Raw genomic sequence first — 18,788 nt, forward strand, 5'->3', positions numbered from 1 at the left:
TCTTTGTCACACCCTAATCTGTTTCACCTGTCTTTGTGCTTGTCTCCACCCCTCTCCAGGTGCCGCCTATCTTCCCCATTATCCACAGTGTATTTATACCTGTGTTCTCTGTTTGTCTGTTGCCAGCTCATTTTGTTTGTCAAGCCTACCAGCGGTTTCCCCTTGCTCCTGTCTTTTTCTAGTTCACTTTTTCTAGTTTTCCTGGGTTTGACCATTCTGCCTGCCCTGAGCCTGCCTGCCGTTCTGTACCTTGTCACACCACCCTGGATTATTGACCTCTGCCTGCCCTGACCCCGAGACTGCCTGCAGTTCTGTACCTTATGGACTCTGATCTGGATCACTGACCTCTGCCTGCCCTTGACCTGTCGTTTTGCTTGCCACCTGTTCTAGTAATAAACTTTTGTTACTTCGACACTGTCTGCATCTGTGTCTTCTCCTGAAACGCGATAATCTCTCTGTCTCTCTCTTTCTCTCTCTCTTTCTATTGTTCTCTCCTAATCTGTTCTCTCTCTTCATCTCTTCCCCCTCCCTACCTCTCTCTCCCCCTCCTGCATCTCTCTGTTCCCATGTGCCGAATTCAACAGGTGTAGACCTTACCGTGAAATGCTTACAAGCCCTTAACCAACAATGCAGTTCAAGAAATAGAGATAATAAAATATTTTCTAAATAAACTAAAGTAAAAATAAAATAAAAAGTAACACAATAAAATAACAATACAATACAGGGGGTATCGCTACTGAGTCAGTGTGCGGGGGTACAGGTTAGTCGAGGTAATTTGTACATGTAGGTAAGGGTAAAGTGACTATGCATAGATAATGGGGGGGGGGGGGGGGGGGGGTCAATGTAAATAGTCCAGGTGGCCATTTGATTAATTGTTCAGCTGTCTTATGGCTTGGGGGTAGAAGCTGTTAAGGAGCCTTTTGAACCTAGACTTGGCGCTCCTGTACAACTTGCCGTGCGGTAGCATAGAGAACAGTCTATGACTTGGGTGATGAGTCTTTGACAGTTTTTGGGCCTTCCTCTGACACCGCCTAATTAGTATATACAGCTGAAGTCAGAAGTTTACATACACTTAGGTTGGAGCTATTAAAACTCATTTTTCAACCACTCCACAAATTTCTTGTTAACAAACTACAGTTTTGGCAAGTCGGTTAGGACATCTACTTTGTGCATGACACAAGTAATTTTTCCAACAATTGTTTACAGACAGATTATTTCACTTATAATTCACTGTATCACAATTCCAGTGCGTCAGAAGTTTACATACACTAAGTTGACTGTGCCTTTAAACAGCTTGGAAAATTACAGAAAATGATCTCATGGCTTTAGAAGCTTCTGATTGACTCAAATGATGTCAATTAGCCTGTTAGAGGTGTACTTGTGGATGTACTTCAAGGCCTACCTTCAAACTCAGTGCCTCTTTGCTTGACTTCATGGGAACATTAAAAGAAATCAGCCAAGACCTCCTTGGGAGCAATTTCCAAACGCCTGAAGGTACCACGTTCATCTGTACAAACAATAGTACGCAAGTATAAACACCATGGAACCACGCAGCTGTCATACCGCTCAGAAAGGAGATGCGTTCTGTCTCCTAGAGATGAACGTACTTTGGTGCGAAAAGTGCAAATCAATCCCAGAACAAGAGCAAAGGACCTTGTGAAGATGCTGGAGGAAACGGCCACAAAAGTATCTATATCCACAGTAAAACGAGTCCTATATCGATATAACCTGAAAGGCCGCTCAGTAAGGAAGAAGCCACTGCTCCAAAACCGCCAACAAAAGCCAGACTACGGTTTGCAACTGCACAAGGGGAAAAAGATCGTACTTTTTGGAATAATGTCCTCTGGTCTGATGAAACAAAAATAGAACTGTTTGGCCATAATGTCCATCATTATGTTTGGAGGAAAAAGGGGGAGGCTTGCAAGCCGAAGAACACCATCCCAACCGTGAAGTACGGGGGTGGAAGCATCATGTTGTGGGGGTGCTTTGCTGCAGGAGGGACTGGTGCACTTCACAAAATAGATGGCATCATGAGAAAGGACAATTATGTGGATATATTGAAGCAACATCTCAAGACATCAGTCAGGAAGTTAAAGCTTGATCGCAAATGGGTCTTCCAAATGGACAATGACCCCAAGCATACTTCCAAAGTAGTGGCAAAATGGCTTAAGGACAACAAAGTCAAGGTATTGGAGTGGCCATCACAAAGCCCTGACCTTAATCCCATAGAAAATTTGTGAACTGAAAAAGTGTGTGCGAGCAAGGAGGACTACAAACCTGACTCAGTTACACCAGCTCTGTCAGGAGGAATGTGCCAAAATTCACCCAACTTATTGTGGGAAGCTGAAATAGCTGAAATAAATTATTCTCTCTACTATTATTCTGACATTTCACATTCTTAAAAGTAAGTGGTTATACTAACAGACCTAAGACAGGGAATTTTTACTAGGATTAAACGTCAGGAATTGTGAAAAACTGAGTTTAATGTATTTGGTTAAAGTGTATGTAAACTTCCGACTTCAGCTGTAGGTCCTGGATGGCAGGAAGCTTGGCCCAAGTTATGTACTCGGCCGTACACACTACCCTCTGTAGCATCTTACGGTCAGAACCCGAGCAGTTGCCATACCAGGCTGCGATGCAATTAGTCTGGATGGTCTCGATAATGCAGCTATAGAACTTTGTGAGGATCTGGGGTTGTTGTCCTGGCACCACACTGCCAGGTCTCTGACCTCCTCCCTATAGGCTGTCTCATCACTGTTGTGTCGTCAGCAAACTTAGTGATGGTGTTGGAGTCGTACTTGGCCACGCAGTCGTGGGTGAACAGGGAGTACAGGAGGGGACTAAGCAGGCACCCCTGAGGGGCCCCAGTGTTGAGGATCAGCATGGCAGATGTGTTGTTAACTACCCTTACCACCTTGGGGCGGCCCGTTAGGATGTCCAGGATCCAGTTGCAGAGGGAGGTGTATAGTCCCAGGGTCCTTAGTTTAGTGATAAGCTTTGTGGGCACTATGATGATGAATGTTGAACTATAGTCAATCAATAGCATTCTCACACAGGTGTTCTTTTTGTCCAGGTGGGAAAGGGCATTGTGGAGCGTGATTGAGATTGCGTCATTTGTGGTTCTGTTGGGGCGGTATGCGAATTGGAGTGGGTCTAGGGTTGCCGAAATGATGGTGTGGATGTGAGTCATGACCAGCCTTTCAAAGCACTTCATGGCTACCGACTTGAGTGCAACGGGGTGGTAGTCATTTAGGCAGGTTACCTTTGCTTTCTTGGGCACAGGGACTATGGTGGTCTGCTTGAAACATGTATGTATTACAGACTCGGTCAGGGAGAGGCTGAGAATTTTAGTGAAGACACTTGCCAGTTTGTCCCGCATGCTCTGAGTACATTTCCTGTTAATTCGTCTGGCCCCGCGTCCTTGTGAATGTTGACCTGTTTAAAGGTCTTGCTCACATCGGCTATGGAGAGCTTGATCACACAGTTGTTCGGAACAGCTGGTGCTCTCATGCATGTTTCTGTGTTTCTTGCCTCGAAGCGAGCATAAAAGATATTTAGCTCGTCTGGTCGGCTCGCGTCACTGGGCAGCTCGCGGTTGGGATTCCCTTTGTAGTCCGTAATAGTTTGCAAGCCCTGCCACATCTGACGAGCATCAGAGCCGGTGTAGTAGGATTCAATATTAGTCCTGTATTGACTCTTTGCCTGTATGACGATTCATCGCAAGCAGGATTACGTATAAGTGTCCAGATTAGTGTCCTGCTCCTTGAAAGCAGCAACTCTAGCCTTTAGCTCGTGCGGATGTTGCCTTGTAATCCATGGATTCTGGTTGGGATATGTACACACGGTCTCTGTGGGGACGACGTCGTCGATGCACTTACTGATGAAGCCGGTGACTGAGGTGGTATACTCCTCAATGCCATTGGATGAATCCCGGAACATATTCCAGTCTTTGCTAGCAAAACAGTCCTGTAACATAGCATCCGCGTCATCTGACCACAATACGATATTATCAAGATAATTAGGTGCTGATATGTATTCCGATTCTCAAAATTCTCACGATTCTATATGTTTATACAATCCGATATTGCGATTTTATTGTGATTCGATGTTCCAAACATATTTCTCACCATATGTCTGCTGCAGAGAGACAAGAGAGAGCCATGATACATTTTTCTTGATCAGTCAGGGAAAAAGAAGGTACCGGCGTTTTGGTACAGCTGACTAGATCTAGCTAACTCTACCTAGCAAAAACAAATCTAGACTTGGAGTCAAAGTATCGATATAATATAATTGAAAATGTTATTGCGATATGTAACTGTATAGATTTTTTTTGCGCCATCACTAGCACAGGATTTTAAAACTGTAATACTGTATTCCAATTCAGAATACAAATGAAACATGTAGGTATTACAGACTCGGTCAGACTCGGTCAGACTCGGTCGGGGACAGCAACAGTTACAACCTAGATTTTACATGTACATGTACAGTAGGCCTGTATTTTTCATCTGTACTGTTACTTAGGGTTGCACTGTCAAAACTGAAAAGTGTTTATTATATTTTAACAGCAACAGTTCCAACCTAGACAGTGTTTTTAATGGGGTAAAATAACATGATTAGCTATTTATATTTAATTTCATTGTTATTTGTCCTTATTGCATTTGTTTTACGCTGGCATCAGGGCAATGAAATGTACCGATTGTCACGTGTGCTCCCTCTTCGGCCTCTAGGTTGTTATGGCGCACACCTGTCACCATCGTTACGCGCACCTGCACGTCATCAGACTCACCTGGACTCCGTCACTTCCCTGATTACCTTCCCTATATATATCACTCCCTTTGGTTCCTTCCCCAGGTGTTATTGTTTTCTGTTTCTGTTTCATGTCTGTGTGCTGTTTGTGTTTCTTGTTTTGTATTATGTTCCATTTATTTTATTAAAACACTCACTCACTGAACTTGCTTTCCGACTCTCAGCGCACATCGTTACACCGATATTTACGTATAGTTGCATGTTTTCATAAGCTTGGGTCCCAGGAAAACAAAGAATTTCTAATTTGGGTCCCAGGCTGAAAAGGTTTAAGAACCCCTGCTGTACACGCTGGGGAAGGAACGTTAACAAAGCACTACAGCAGCACACACTCAGACAGTCTAGTCACACATACACACACACACTCTCTGCTGGGCTCCTTTGCTAACATTGCAAAAACAGATACACCGGGTCGATTTCACAGTCTGTCACTTTATAATTTGGTTACTTGTGTATGTGATTATTGGATGTACACTACCGGTCAAAAGTTTTAGTACACCTACTCATGCAAGGGTTTTTCTTCATCAAGGCAAACGGTGGCTATTTGAAGAATCTCAAATATAAAATACATTTTGATTTGTTTAACACTTTCTTTGTTACTACATGATTCCATATGTGTTATTTCATAGTTTTGATGTCTTCACTATTACTATACAGTGTAGATAATAGTAAAATAAAGAAAAATTCTTGAATGAGTGCAGTGTCTTGCAAAAGTATTCACCCCCTTGGCGTTTTTCCTATTTTGTTGCATTACAACCTGTAATTTAAATAGATTTTTATTTGGATTTCATGTAATGGACATACACAAAATAGTCCAAATTGGTGAAGTGAAATGAAAAAAATAAGTTGTTTAAAAAAATTCCTAAAAAATTCTAAACGGAAAAGTGGATGTATTCACCCTCATTGCTATGAAACCCCTAAATAAGATCTGGTGCAACCAATTACCTTCAGAAGTCACATAGTTAAATAATGTCCACCTGTGTGCAATCTAAGTGTCACATGATCTGTCACATGATCTCAGTATATATACACCTGTTCTGAAAGGCCCCAGAGTCTGCAACACCACTAAGCAAGGGGCACCACCAAGCAAGCAGCACCATGAAGACCAAGGAGCTCTCCGAACAGGTCAGGGACAAAGTTGTGGAGAAGTACAGATCAGGGTTGGGTTATAAAACATATCAGAAACTTTAAACATCCCACGGAGCACCATTAAATCCATTATAAAAAATGGAAAGAATATGGCACCACAACAAACCTGCCAAGAGAGGGCCACCCCCCAAAACTCACGGACCAGGCAAGGAGGGCATTAATCAGAGAGGTAACAAAGAGACCAAAGATAACCCTGAAGGAGCTGCAAAGCTCCAGAGGGGAGATTGGAGTATCTGTCCATAGGACCACTTTAAGCGATACACTCCACAGAGCTGGGCTTTACGGAGGAGTGGCCAGAAAAAAAGCCATTGCTTAAAGAAAAAAATAAGCAAACACGTTCGGTGTTCGGCAAAAGGCATGTGGGAGACTCCCCAAACATATGGAAGAAGGTACTCTGGTTAGATGAGACTATAATTGAGCTTTTTGGCCATCAAGGAAAATGCTATGTCTGGCGCAAACCCAACACCTCTCATCACCCTGACGAGAACAACATCCCCACAGTGAAGCATGGTGGTGGCAGCATCATGCAGTGGGGATGTTTTTCATCGGCAGGGACTGGGAAACTGGTCAGAATTGAAGGAATGATGGTTGCCGCTAAATACAGGGAAATTCTTGAGGGAAATCTGTTTCAGTCTTCAAGAGATTTGAGACTGGGACGAAGGTTCACCTTCCAGCAGGACAATGACCCTAAGCATACTGCTAAAGCAACACTGAAGTGTTTTAAGGGAAAACATTTAAATGTCTTGGAATGGCCTAGTCAGCGCCCAGACCTCAATCCAATTGAGAATCTGTGGTATGACTTAAAGATTGCTGTACACCAGCGGAACCCATCCAACTTGAAGGAGCTGGAGCAGTTTTTCCTTGAAGAATGGGCAACAATCCTAGTGGCTAAATGTGCCAAGCTTATAGAGACATACCCAAAGAGACTTGCAGCTGTAATTGCAGCAATTACAGCTGCAAGTCTCAGTTCATTTGAACTGAATCCCCCAAAAACATTTCCACTGCATTTCAGCCCTGCCACAAAAGGACCAGCTGACATCATGTCAGTGATTCTCTCGTTAACACAGGTGTGAGTGTTGACGAGGACAAGGCTGGAGATCACTCTGTCATGCTGATTGAGTTCGAATAACAGACTGGAAGCTTCAAAAGGAGGGTGGTGCTTGGAATCATTGTTCTTCCTCTGTCAAGCATGGTTACCTGCAAGGAAACATGTGCCATCATCATTGCTTTGCACAAATAGGGCTTCACAGGCAAGGATATTGCTGCCAGTAAGATTGCACCTAAATCAACCATTTATCGGATCATCAAGAACTTCAAGGAGAGCGGTTCAATTGTTGTGAAGAAGGCTTCAGGGTGCCCAAGAAAGTCCAGCAAGCGCCAGGACCGTCTCCTAAAGTTGATTCAGCTGCGGGATCGGGGAACCACCAGTACAGAGCTTGCTCAGGAATGGCAGCAGGCAGGTGTGAGTGCATCTGCATGCACAGTGAGGCGAAGACTTTTGGAGGATGGCCTGGTGTCAAGAAGCAAAGAAGCTACTTCCCTCCAGGAAAAACATCAGGGACAGACTGATATTCTGCAAAAGGTACAGGGATTGGACTGCTGAGGACTGGGGTAAAGTCATTTTCTCTGATGAATCCCCTTTCCGATTGTTTGGGGCATCTGGAAAAAAGCTTATCCGAAGAAGACAAGGTGAGCGCTACCATCAGTCCTGTGTCATGCCAACAGTAAAGCATCCTGAGACCATTCATGTGTGGGGTTGCTGTGTGGGGTTGCTTCTCAGCCAAATGAGTGGGCTCACTCACAATTTTGCCTAAGAACACAGCCATGAATAAAGAATGGTACCAACACATCCTCCGAGAGAAACTTCTCCCAACCATCCAGGAACAGTTTGGTGACGAACAATGCCTTTTCCAGCATGATGGAGCACCTTGCCATAAGGGAAAAGTGATAACTAAGTGGCTCGGGGAACAAAGCATCGATATTTTGGGTCCATGGCCAGGAAACTCTCCAGACCTTAATCCCATTGAGAACTTGTGGTCAATCCTCAAGAGGCGAGTGGACAAACAAAAACCCACAAATTCTGTCAAACTCCAAGCTTTGATTATGCAAGAATGGGCTGCCATCAGTCAGGATGTGGCCCAGAAGTTAATTGACAGCATGCCAGGGAGGATTGCAGAGGTCTTGAAAAAGAAGGGTCAACACTGCATATATTAAGTCTTTGCATCAACTTCATGTAATTGTCAATAAAAGCCTTTGACACTTATGAAATGCTTGTAATTAAACTTCAGTATTTCATAGTAACATCTGACAAAAATATCTAAAGACACTGAAGCAGCAAACTTTGTGGAAATTAATATTTGTGTCGTTCTCAAAACTTTTGGCCACGACTGTATGTAGTTGTTGTGGTTGTATGGATGTCAAAGGTTAGGACATAAACGTTTAATCCCAGCCTGGAAATCTTATAGCTCAGAGTGAAAGTTCAGAGGAGACAAAGCTCTGAAGGAACTTTCACCATGTCTGTCTGGACAGCTCCTCATAAAAAGCATTGTCTAAATCTGGAATCTTTCATATCCGTTTTGGTTGGTTTCCTTTTTATAGAAATCACAGTGAAGCACAGTATGGAGTTTTTGGATGGTTTATAGTTTTCATTGTTAGATATTGAGTAAGGCCATACGGTAAACATCGATCAACTTCCATTTTGCGATTCATTACTGTCTACTGGACAGGTTGGGCACAGTGTCCCACGAGGTGCAATTAGACCCACGACCATCTGTTTGAGTACAAAAACACTACCAGGACACACACACACACACACACAGACTCAGACGCACGCACACAGAAAGACACAGACACACACATGCAGATATGAGAGTTTCTCTCATATCAATTTCTGTTTGTGTATTTCATAAACAGTCAGCATAAAATGACATTGTTTTCCTCTATATGCCTGAGAAGCTACTGTCCATATCTGACTATCCCTTCTAATAGCTGCTGTGATACGGTGTGTGTGTGTGTGTGTGTGTGTGTGTGTGTGTGTGTGTGTGTGTGTGTGTGTGTGTGTGTGTGTGTGTGTGTGTGTGTGTGTGTGTGTGTGTGTGTGTGTTGGTGCGCACTACAGTAGTACAACTGTGATTTACTCTAATGTGTGTAATGTATATTGTGGTGTAATGTATGTATGTGTGTTTGTGTTGCAGTGTCGTGTCAGGACGGAGCTGGGAGAGTTTACTGTCATCCACGCTTTGACCGGATGGATCCAAGGACATATAGCCACTACATCAGGAGACACACTTGCAGCTTTATTTTTTCACAGCCATACTTCATTAGACCCTTGTTTTATACAATATAATGTGTTCTCAACTATTGCTGTTGTTGCTAAAAAAACATGTAGTCCATTTTGCCCTATGATGCCTGGTACGTAAAGGCCTGGTACCCAAAGGCCTGGTGCCTGCAGCCTAAAGTGGATGCAGTGAGTCTTAACTTAAAGTAGAGAAACTGTGTTTGGGGAATTAGGAGGGTGTTGTTCTTTCTGCCTCAGTAGGTTAGCTGTGTTTATTGGACCCCTTGGGGACACTATCAGCCAACACAGTCAGAGAGGGTGTGGGTGTGTGCAGGGGCGGACTGGGACCAGAAATTGTCCCTGGAATTTCTAACACACCGGCCCATTTTTTGTCTCGAGGCCCGACACCGGCCCATTTTTTCCTTGAGGCCCCTATTATTATTAGCCAAATAATTACAATTTCTCTCTCACTTTCTTCTATCACAGACAGACACACAGACACCCACCAGGTGAATGTTAGTACAGCAGCTCTACAGGGGGCTGTGGAAGAGTATCTCTACCGCTCCTGCTGTCTCTAGAGAGTTGAAAACAGCAGGTCTGGGACAGGTAGCACGTCCGGTGAACAGGTCAGGGTTCCTTAGTCGCAGGCAGAACCGTTGAAACTGGAGCAGCAGCACGACCAGGTGGACTGGGGACAGCAAGGAGTCATCAGGCCAGGTAGTCCTGAGGCATGATCCTACGGTTCAGGTCCTCCGAGAGAGAGAAAGAATGAAAGAAAGAGAGAAAGAAAGAAAGAAAGAGAGAAAAAGAGAGAGAATTAGAGAGAGCATACTTAAATTCACACAGGACACCGAAAAAGACAGGAGAAATACTCCACATATAACAGGCTGACCCTAGCCCCCCGACACATAAACTACTGCAGCATAAATACTGGAGGCTGAGACAGGAGGGGTCGGGAGACAGGCAGGATATAACCCCACCCACTTTGCCAAAGCACAGCCCCCACACCACTAGAGGTATATCTTCATCCACCAACTTACCATCCTGAGACAAGGCCAAGTATAGCCCACGAAGATCTCGCCCATGGCACAACCTAAGGGGGGCGCCAACCCGAACAGGAACCCACTCAAGTATTCTATGAGGAAGTGTTCTACTATTCTATGAGGAACAGGAGCTCAAGCAGTAGAACATTTGAGGTGCCGGTATTCAGCTCCAGTGAGCTCCTACCCAAGTCATGCACTGCTTCTTATCCCTTGTGCAAATAGCCTACAGCTGTGTCTGTCCCGAGCTCACTGGTGCAGGAAACTGAGGGCCCAGAATATTTTATACAAGTTCGCTAGCACAAGCTTCGGGCTGGACCCAAGTTAACAGTTGATACAATGTCTGAAGTTCGTTGCAGACAGGCCATGTATAGCCAATGTGATTTATAGGATATTTATTTTTACCAGGTTATTTTCTACTTGTAGGTTGCAATGTTTTATTTGTGTCACACCCTGATCTGTTTCACCTGTCCTTGTGCTTGTCTTCACCCCCCTCCAGGTGTTGCCCATCTTCCCCATCATCCCCTGTGTATTTATTCCTGTGTTCTCTGTCTGTTTGTTGCCAGTTCGTCTTGTATGTTTTTCCAGTCAACCAGCCTGTTTTCCCATACTCCTGCTTCTATTCTCTTTTGCTATTCCTCTCGGTTTTCACCCCTGCCTGTCCTGTCTCTGAGCCCGCCTGCCTGACCACTCTGCATGCCCCCGACCCTGAGCCTGCCCGCCGACCTGTACCTCTGCCTCCCTCTGGATTACCGACCTCTGCCTGCCCTGACCTGTCTACTGCTTGCCCCTGTTGGAACATTAAACATTGTTACTTCGACAGTCTGCATCTGGGTCTTACCTTGATCTCTGATAATTTGTTAGCTTTATGTAGGCTACTTTTACATAGTTGACAATGGCAATAGAAGTTACTTTTTAGGTTTGTATCATTTTCATTGAGATTTGGATAGAATTTTGATTAACCACTTGACAATGATTTTGAGATATGAAGACATTATTATAAATTAAATGAAACTATTTCATAAAAATGTGCATATGAAAACCATAACTGGCATGCAAATTGGTAGAAATGGTAAGATAAATTGGCATTCCACATGAGAAAGTTTGCCAACTTCTCATGTAGCCTATTACCAGCAACTATTACCAGCAACAAAGTAATGGTAGAATTTGCAGAAGCCAGCAGGAGCAGGACGAGAAAAGTTGGGTCAGGTTAAGTTTTTTTCTTCTGATTATCTAGATACTGTATCTGCTGCCCTCTTGAGGCATTTGTCTTATTTCATCAAACCGTAAGCTTTAAGCATCAGACACGCACAGTGCATACAGTATGGATCATTGTTTTTAAATGTCTGTCTGTGTAAAAATACACGTTTAAAAATGTCGACCAACGGACAGACAACTTTCAGTCAACCAAGATTTTTTTTTGTTGGGGACAGCCCTAACACACACACTGCCAGCTAATGTTACTGTTTTAACCCCAGGCACATCTTCACAGCGACTCCAGAGCAGGCAGCCAAGGCAGGAGGAGACAACAGTCAAAAGGCTTTTTATAAACAGCATTTTGCTGTCAACGAGTCATCATAAGCATAATGACAACCAAATCATTCAGTTAGCCTCATTAAAATGCCTGGGTTGGAATCACCAGCAGGAAGTCTCTAAATAAAGCCTGTAATTAATTAATATGGAACATGTCCAGAGCTAAATAACATTGATCACCACTCACAACAGACATCTATTTTTACATGTATTCTGTATCATTGTGGCTAATCGACAGGACTAAACCTACATAGAAGACACAAATAACATTTTAATTAGTCAGAAAGTGCTTTAATTAGCTCACTGTACCTTATGTTCCAACCCAGCACTAGCATGTCTAACTCTATAAATCGAACACACTCGGATAGGTGTTAGTAAGTGCTTTATTATAGTTTGATGTCTCCCCTCTCTCAGGTCCCGGGACCTGGGAAAGGTGTGGGATTTTCTGAAGGACACCAAAAATAAGAATTTGATCTTAACTGACTTGCCTAGTTAAATAAAGGTTAAATAAAAAAAGTATGTGGAGGAGAGCTTGGTGGGGAAGGACCTGACCACAGAAAACACCAGAGGTAGGGGATCCAGACACAATGATTGTAAGAGCGAGTCTGTCATGGCATCCTGGACCTCAGAGAAAAGTTTTCTCTCTTTGTCTGTCTGTCCCTCTGAACCTATCACAGATAACAATTACACATGCATTGATTAAACTGCTTTGATTACACATCGTCTAATTGAGAGAGTCAATTAAGTCATCGATTAGATTAGTATCACTTGTGTGTGTGTGTGTGTGTGTGTGTGTGTGTGTGTGGGGGGAGGGGGGGGGGGGCTGTTTTATCTAATTGAGTGGAGAGGGTTTGAGTTAAGCAACTGATCAAAGGATTGACTGAACTGTCTCTGGGAGAAAATCTAGGTGCTGTGGTAGACAGAGCTTCACTGCCTTTTCCCACAATGGAAATTAGGTTTTCCATCTTCCTATTCACTCAGGTATTTGGTATGTTTTCCTTTTGAGTGCTATGTTGGTGTCAGATTCAGCCAAGAAGAAAGGGAAAGATATGGAAAAGGACAGAATGTCATCCCAGCCCAATGCTGTCCAGCCCAACACTATGGACAGTAAGTCACACACACACACACACACACACACATTAGGGCTGTGACGATGCCAGTATCGCAATATTTTTTTCCATGGCAAAAATGAAAACACAAAGCAGACCAAAGTCTTTGGTCCTTTAAACACCTGCTGTATGTAAAATATTGTTCGCTATACCTTGGACAAGAGGGACGGCAGGTAGTCTAGTGGTTAGAGCGTTGGACTAGTAACCGAAAGGTTGCAAGATTGAATCCCTGAGGTGACAAGGTAAAAATCTGTCATTCTGCCCCTGAAAAAGGCAGTTAGCCCACTGCTTCTAGGCAGTTATTGAAAATAAGGATTTGTTCTTAACTGACCTGCCTAGTTAAATAAAGGTTACATGTGACTGAGTGACAACATAATGATGTTTGTTTCCAATATTAGGAAAGCCTACGCTCCAAAATGCAATGTGGTTCAATGACAACACTGACATTTTGCCAAGGCAGAGATGAGTTGCCGACACCGAGATGTACGTTGACAGCGTGGGCGCATCAATTTGGTCCTAATTACAATCGCCAAATGTCATTACACTTTTTGGTGTGTTGTGTACAAGATGTCTCTTTCCATTCACCACTGTTTAGAGGTTGGAAATATGCTGTGAGGCAATTAAGGTCACAGTTCTGAAAACCTAGGACACTAAAGAGGCCTTTCTACTGACTCTGAAAAACACCAAAAGAAAGATGCCCAGGGTCCCTGCTCATCTGCGTGAACATGCCTTAGGCATGCTGCAAGGAGGCATGAGGACTGCAGATGTGACCTCAGCAATAAATTGCAATGTCCGTACTGTGAAATGCCTAAGACAGCGCTACAGGGAGACAGGACGGACAGCTGGTTGTCCTCGCAGTGGCAGACCACGTGTAACAACACCTGCACAGGATCGGTACATCTGAACATCACACCTGCGAGACAGGTGCAGGATGGCAACAACAACTGCCCAAGTTACACCAGGAACGCACAATCCCTCCACTCAGTGCTCAGACTGTCCGCAATAGGCTGAGAGAGGCTGGACTGAGGGCTTCTAGGCCTGTTGTAAGGCAAGTCCTCACCAGACATCACCGGCAACAACGTCGCCTATGGGCACAAACCCACCGTCACTGGACCAGACAGGACTGGCAAAAAGTGCTCTTCACTGACGAGACGCGGTTTTGTCTCACCAGGGGTGACGGTCAGATTTGAGTTTATCGTTGAAGGAATGAGCGTTACACCGAGCCCTGTACTCTGGAGCGGGATCAATTTGGAGGTGGAGTGTCCGTCATGGTCTGGGGCGGTGTGTCACAGCATCATCGGACTGAGCTTGTTGTCATTGCAGGCAATCTCAAAGCTGTGCTTTACAGGGAAGACATCCTCCTCCCTCATGTGGTACCCTTCCTGCAGGCTCATCCTGACATGACCCTCCAGCATGACAATGCCACCAACCATACTGCTCGTTCTGTGTGATTTCCTGCAAGACAGGAATGTCAGTGTTCTGCCATGGCCAGCGAAGAGCCCGGATCTCAATCCCATTGAGCACGTTTGGGATTTGTTGGATCGGAGGGTGAGGACGAGGGCCATTCCCCCCAGAAATGTGCGCGAACTTGCAGGTGCCTTGGTGGAAGAGTGGGGTAACATCTCACAGCAAGAACTGGCAAATCTGGAGCAGTCCATGAGGAGGAGATGCACTGCAGTACTTAATGCAGCTGGTGGCCACACCAGATACTGACTGTTACTTTTGATTTTGACCCCCCCTTTGTTCAGGGACACATTATTCCATTTCTGTTAGTCACATGTCTGTGGAACTTGTTCAGTTTATGTCTCAGTTGTTGAATCTTGTTATGTTCATACAAATATTTACACATGTTAAGTTTGCTGAAAATAAATACAGTTGACAGTGAGAGGACGTTTCTTTTTTGCTGAGTTTATATGTGTATGTGTGTGTATTACTATGTGTGTGTTAGTTTGTGTATGTGTGTGTATTACTATGTGTGTGTTAGTTTGTGTATGTGTGTGTATTACTATGTGTGTTAGTTTGTGTATGTGTGTGTATTACTATGTGTGTGTTAGTTTGTGTATGTGTGTGTATTACTATGTGTGTTAGTTTGTGTATGTGTGTGTATTACTATGTGTGTGTTAGTTTGTGTATGTGTGTGTATTACTATGTGTGTGTTAGTTTGTGTATGGGTGTACATGTATATGTGCAAAGCTCCAGCTTTCTTCCCCATTCATAATTCAGACAGTAAGGAGTGTGAATATTAATATTTTATTGTCATACAGAAAGAGTCCATATTCTCTTTGAAAACACACATTAATAATTCTACCCTGTATGGTGGCAATAATATCCTTACACCCTAAATCATTTATTGATCACCCCTAAAACTCACCCCTTACCCCATCCCCGTGACCACATGTGACCTGACCAAGGTCAAGGTCAGGTTACATGGTCTGTAAAACATCCTCCCCACCCCAGGTAGCAGGAAATGGCCCAGCCTGCTTTTTCATGCATCACTTCCTGTTATAGTCCTTCTTCTCATGCAATATGGATCCATGCAGCCAGCCCAGCCCAGCCCAGTGTAGCTTGATGTGTTTATCACCCAGCCATGAATAAACCAGTCATCCCCTGACAGAGAGAGCCACAGCACAGAGCCACAGAGCCACAGCACAGAGCCACAGAGCCACAGCACAGTGCCACAGCACAGAGCAGGCTGAATTATTTGGTGAGCCTGCAGGGCTAAAGATCTACCCCAGTCAAGGGTGGTTAAAGTCTGACAGAGCACTCAGAAGAAACATTCACCCTAATAATGTGGCACTTGTTGAGGTAATGACTTCTGTGGTAACTACATTTAATATATAGGGTTTTTATTTTATGTTAGCTTGAAGATACATGTTGGACAGTATGATGCAGAAGAGGTGTATTGAAGTCATTAATCACTGCTCCGTTGGTTGATTTGTTTGGAACTGTTTTGTCAGCTGTTCTAGCTCCTGCCCCATCTCTATTTTTCTGTCTCTCTTGTTTTACACACATGAAAGGAAGTCATTGGTGTTACTTTTGAAGCATACACACACACAAACCAAATTAAATTGTATTGTGGAAGAAATTAGGAAGAAATACACAATGAGTAATGATGACTTGGCTATATACAGGGAGTACCAGTACCGAGTCCATGTGCAGGGGTACGAGGTAATTGAGGTAGATACTGTTCGAACGTTTGGGGTCACTTAGAAATGTCCTTGTTTTTGAAAGAAACAATTTTTTTGTCCATTAAAATAACATCAAATTGATCAGAAATACTGTGTAGACATTGTTAATGTTATAAATGACTATTGTAGCTGGAAAAGGCAGATTTTTTTATGGAATATCTACGTAGGCGTACAGAGGCCCATTATCAGCAATCATCACTCCTGTGTTCCAATGCCACGTTGTGTTAGCTAATCCAAGTTTATCATTTTAAAAGGCTAATTGATCATTAGAAAACCCTTTTGCAATTATGTTAGCATAGCTGAAAACTGTTGTTCTGATTTAAAGAAGCAATAAAACTGGTCTTCTTTTGACTTGTTGAGTATCTGGAGCATCAGCATTTGTGGGTTCAATTACAGTGTCACGGATCCCTCGAGAACTGTCATTATGCACACCTGGTCCCTATTCCCATTGATTAGTAATTGTATAAGTTTGCCCTTTGTTCACCATTGTCCTGTCGATTATTGTTCCAATGTCCGTTGGTCGTGTGAGTACCTGTGCTGTGTTGTTTTGGCTTTCGTGCCGATTGAATGGCGCAGATGATTACGGGTCTCGTCCTGTGTGGAATCATTGTGCGCTTGTGTATTTATTCTAGGTACTCCTCGCTCTTTTGCTGGGGGCTCAACCCTGTGTTTTGTATAGTGTTTGTTTGGTCTTTGTCCCAGTGCCTGTACATGGCATGCTGTAATTTGGGTAAATAAAAACCCCTTTACGCATTCCTGCGCCTGTCTCCAGACCCTATACCAATGTGACATACAGGATCAAAATGGCCACACAACGCTGTGTACTACTCCCTTCACAAAACAGCGCAAACCGTCTCTAACCAGAATAGATGAGGAGTGGGAGGCCCCGGTGCACAACAGAGCAAGAGGACAAGTACATTAGAGTGTCTAGTTTGAGAAACAGATGCCTCACAAGTCCTCAACTGCCAGCTTCAATAAATAGTACCCGCAAAACATCAGTCGCAACGTCAACAGTGAAGAGGCAACTCTGGGATGCTGGCCTTCTAGGCAGAGTTCCTCTGTCCAGTGTCTGTGTTCTTTTGCCCATTTAAATCTTTTCTTTTATTGGTCAGTCTGAGATATAGCTTTTTCTTTGCAACTCTACCTAGAAGGCCAGCATCCCAAAGCTCTTGAATATTTCCAAATTGACTGACCTTTATGTCTTAAGGTAATGATGGACTGTCGTTTCTTTCTGCTTATTTGAGCTGTTCTTGCCATAATATGGACTTTGTCTTTTGCCAAATAGGGCTATATTCTGTATACCACTCCTACCTTGTCACAACACAACTGATTGGCTCAAACGCATTAAGATGGAAAGAAATTACACAAAATTAACTTTTAACAAGGCACACCTGTTAATTGAAATGCATTCCACGTGACTACCTCATGAAGCTGGTTGAGCGAATGCCAAGAGTGTGCAAAGCTGTCATCAAGGCAAAGGGTGGCTACTTTGAAAAAATCTCAAATATAAAATCTATTTTGATTTGTTTAACAATTTTTTGGTTACTACATGATTCCATATGTGTTATTTCATAGTTTCGATGTCTTCACTATTATTCTACAATGTAGAAAATAGTAAAAATAAAGAAAACCCGTTGAGAAGGTGTGTCCAAACTTTTGACTGATACTGTACATCATTTGGCACCGATCCCTAAATCTTTTGTGCCTGAGGCAACACACACACACACACACACACACACACACACACACACACACACACACACACACACACACACACACACACACACACACACACACACACACACACACACTAAAAACGTTATATTTATACAGTAGATACATTTACCTTGCATTTTCATATAGATTGTATTATTAACCTTGCATAGATTCATCACGTCATTCCTTCTCTATTCAATTCTCTATGTGTGCATCTTGTACATTATATCAGTCCCTCACAGATCCAGTGTCTGTCTATTTACCCTGCGCTACTCAAATTGATTTTCCATGTTTCCAGGCCTACATACTATTCCCCAATCTCTCTTCTCTCTCTCTCTCTCTATCTCTGTCTCTACACCTGAAGCAGAACACTGCTCATTTAAAACATTTTACACTGAAACTGATCACTATCCATGTAAATATCAATCCGTAATAACCTATGCAGTGCATTCAGAAAGTATTCACACCCCTTGACTTTTTCTAAATTTTGTTGTGTTACAAGGTGGGATTAAAATTGATTGAATTGTCATTTTTGTCAATGATCTATACAAAAAAAATCGAACATTTGTAATAAACATTATGAAAATAAAACACGAATATATCTTGATTACAAAAGCATTCAACCCCCTGAGTCAATATGTGTTAGAATTACCTTTGGCAGCAATCACAGAGAGTCTTTCTGGGTAAGTCTTTAAGAGCTTTGCATATCTGGATTATACAGTACAATATAAAATATGTTTTTGCACATTAAAATTCTTCAAGCTCTGTCAAATTGGTTGTTGATCATTGCTAGACAGCCATTTTCAAGTCTTGCCATAGATTCTCAAGCCGATTTAAGTCAAAACTGTAACTAGGCCTCTCAGAAACATAACATTTGGTCTTGGTAAGCAGCTCCGGTGTATATTTGTGTTTTAGATTATTGTCCTGCTGAAAGGTTATTATCCAGCAGACTGAACCAGGTTTTCCTCTAGGA

The sequence above is a fragment of the Salmo salar genome, chromosome 06, assembly GCF_965601325.2.
Source record: "Salmo salar chromosome 06, fSalSal1, whole genome shotgun sequence".
Classification (NCBI taxonomy): domain Eukaryota; kingdom Metazoa; phylum Chordata; class Actinopteri; order Salmoniformes; family Salmonidae; genus Salmo; species Salmo salar.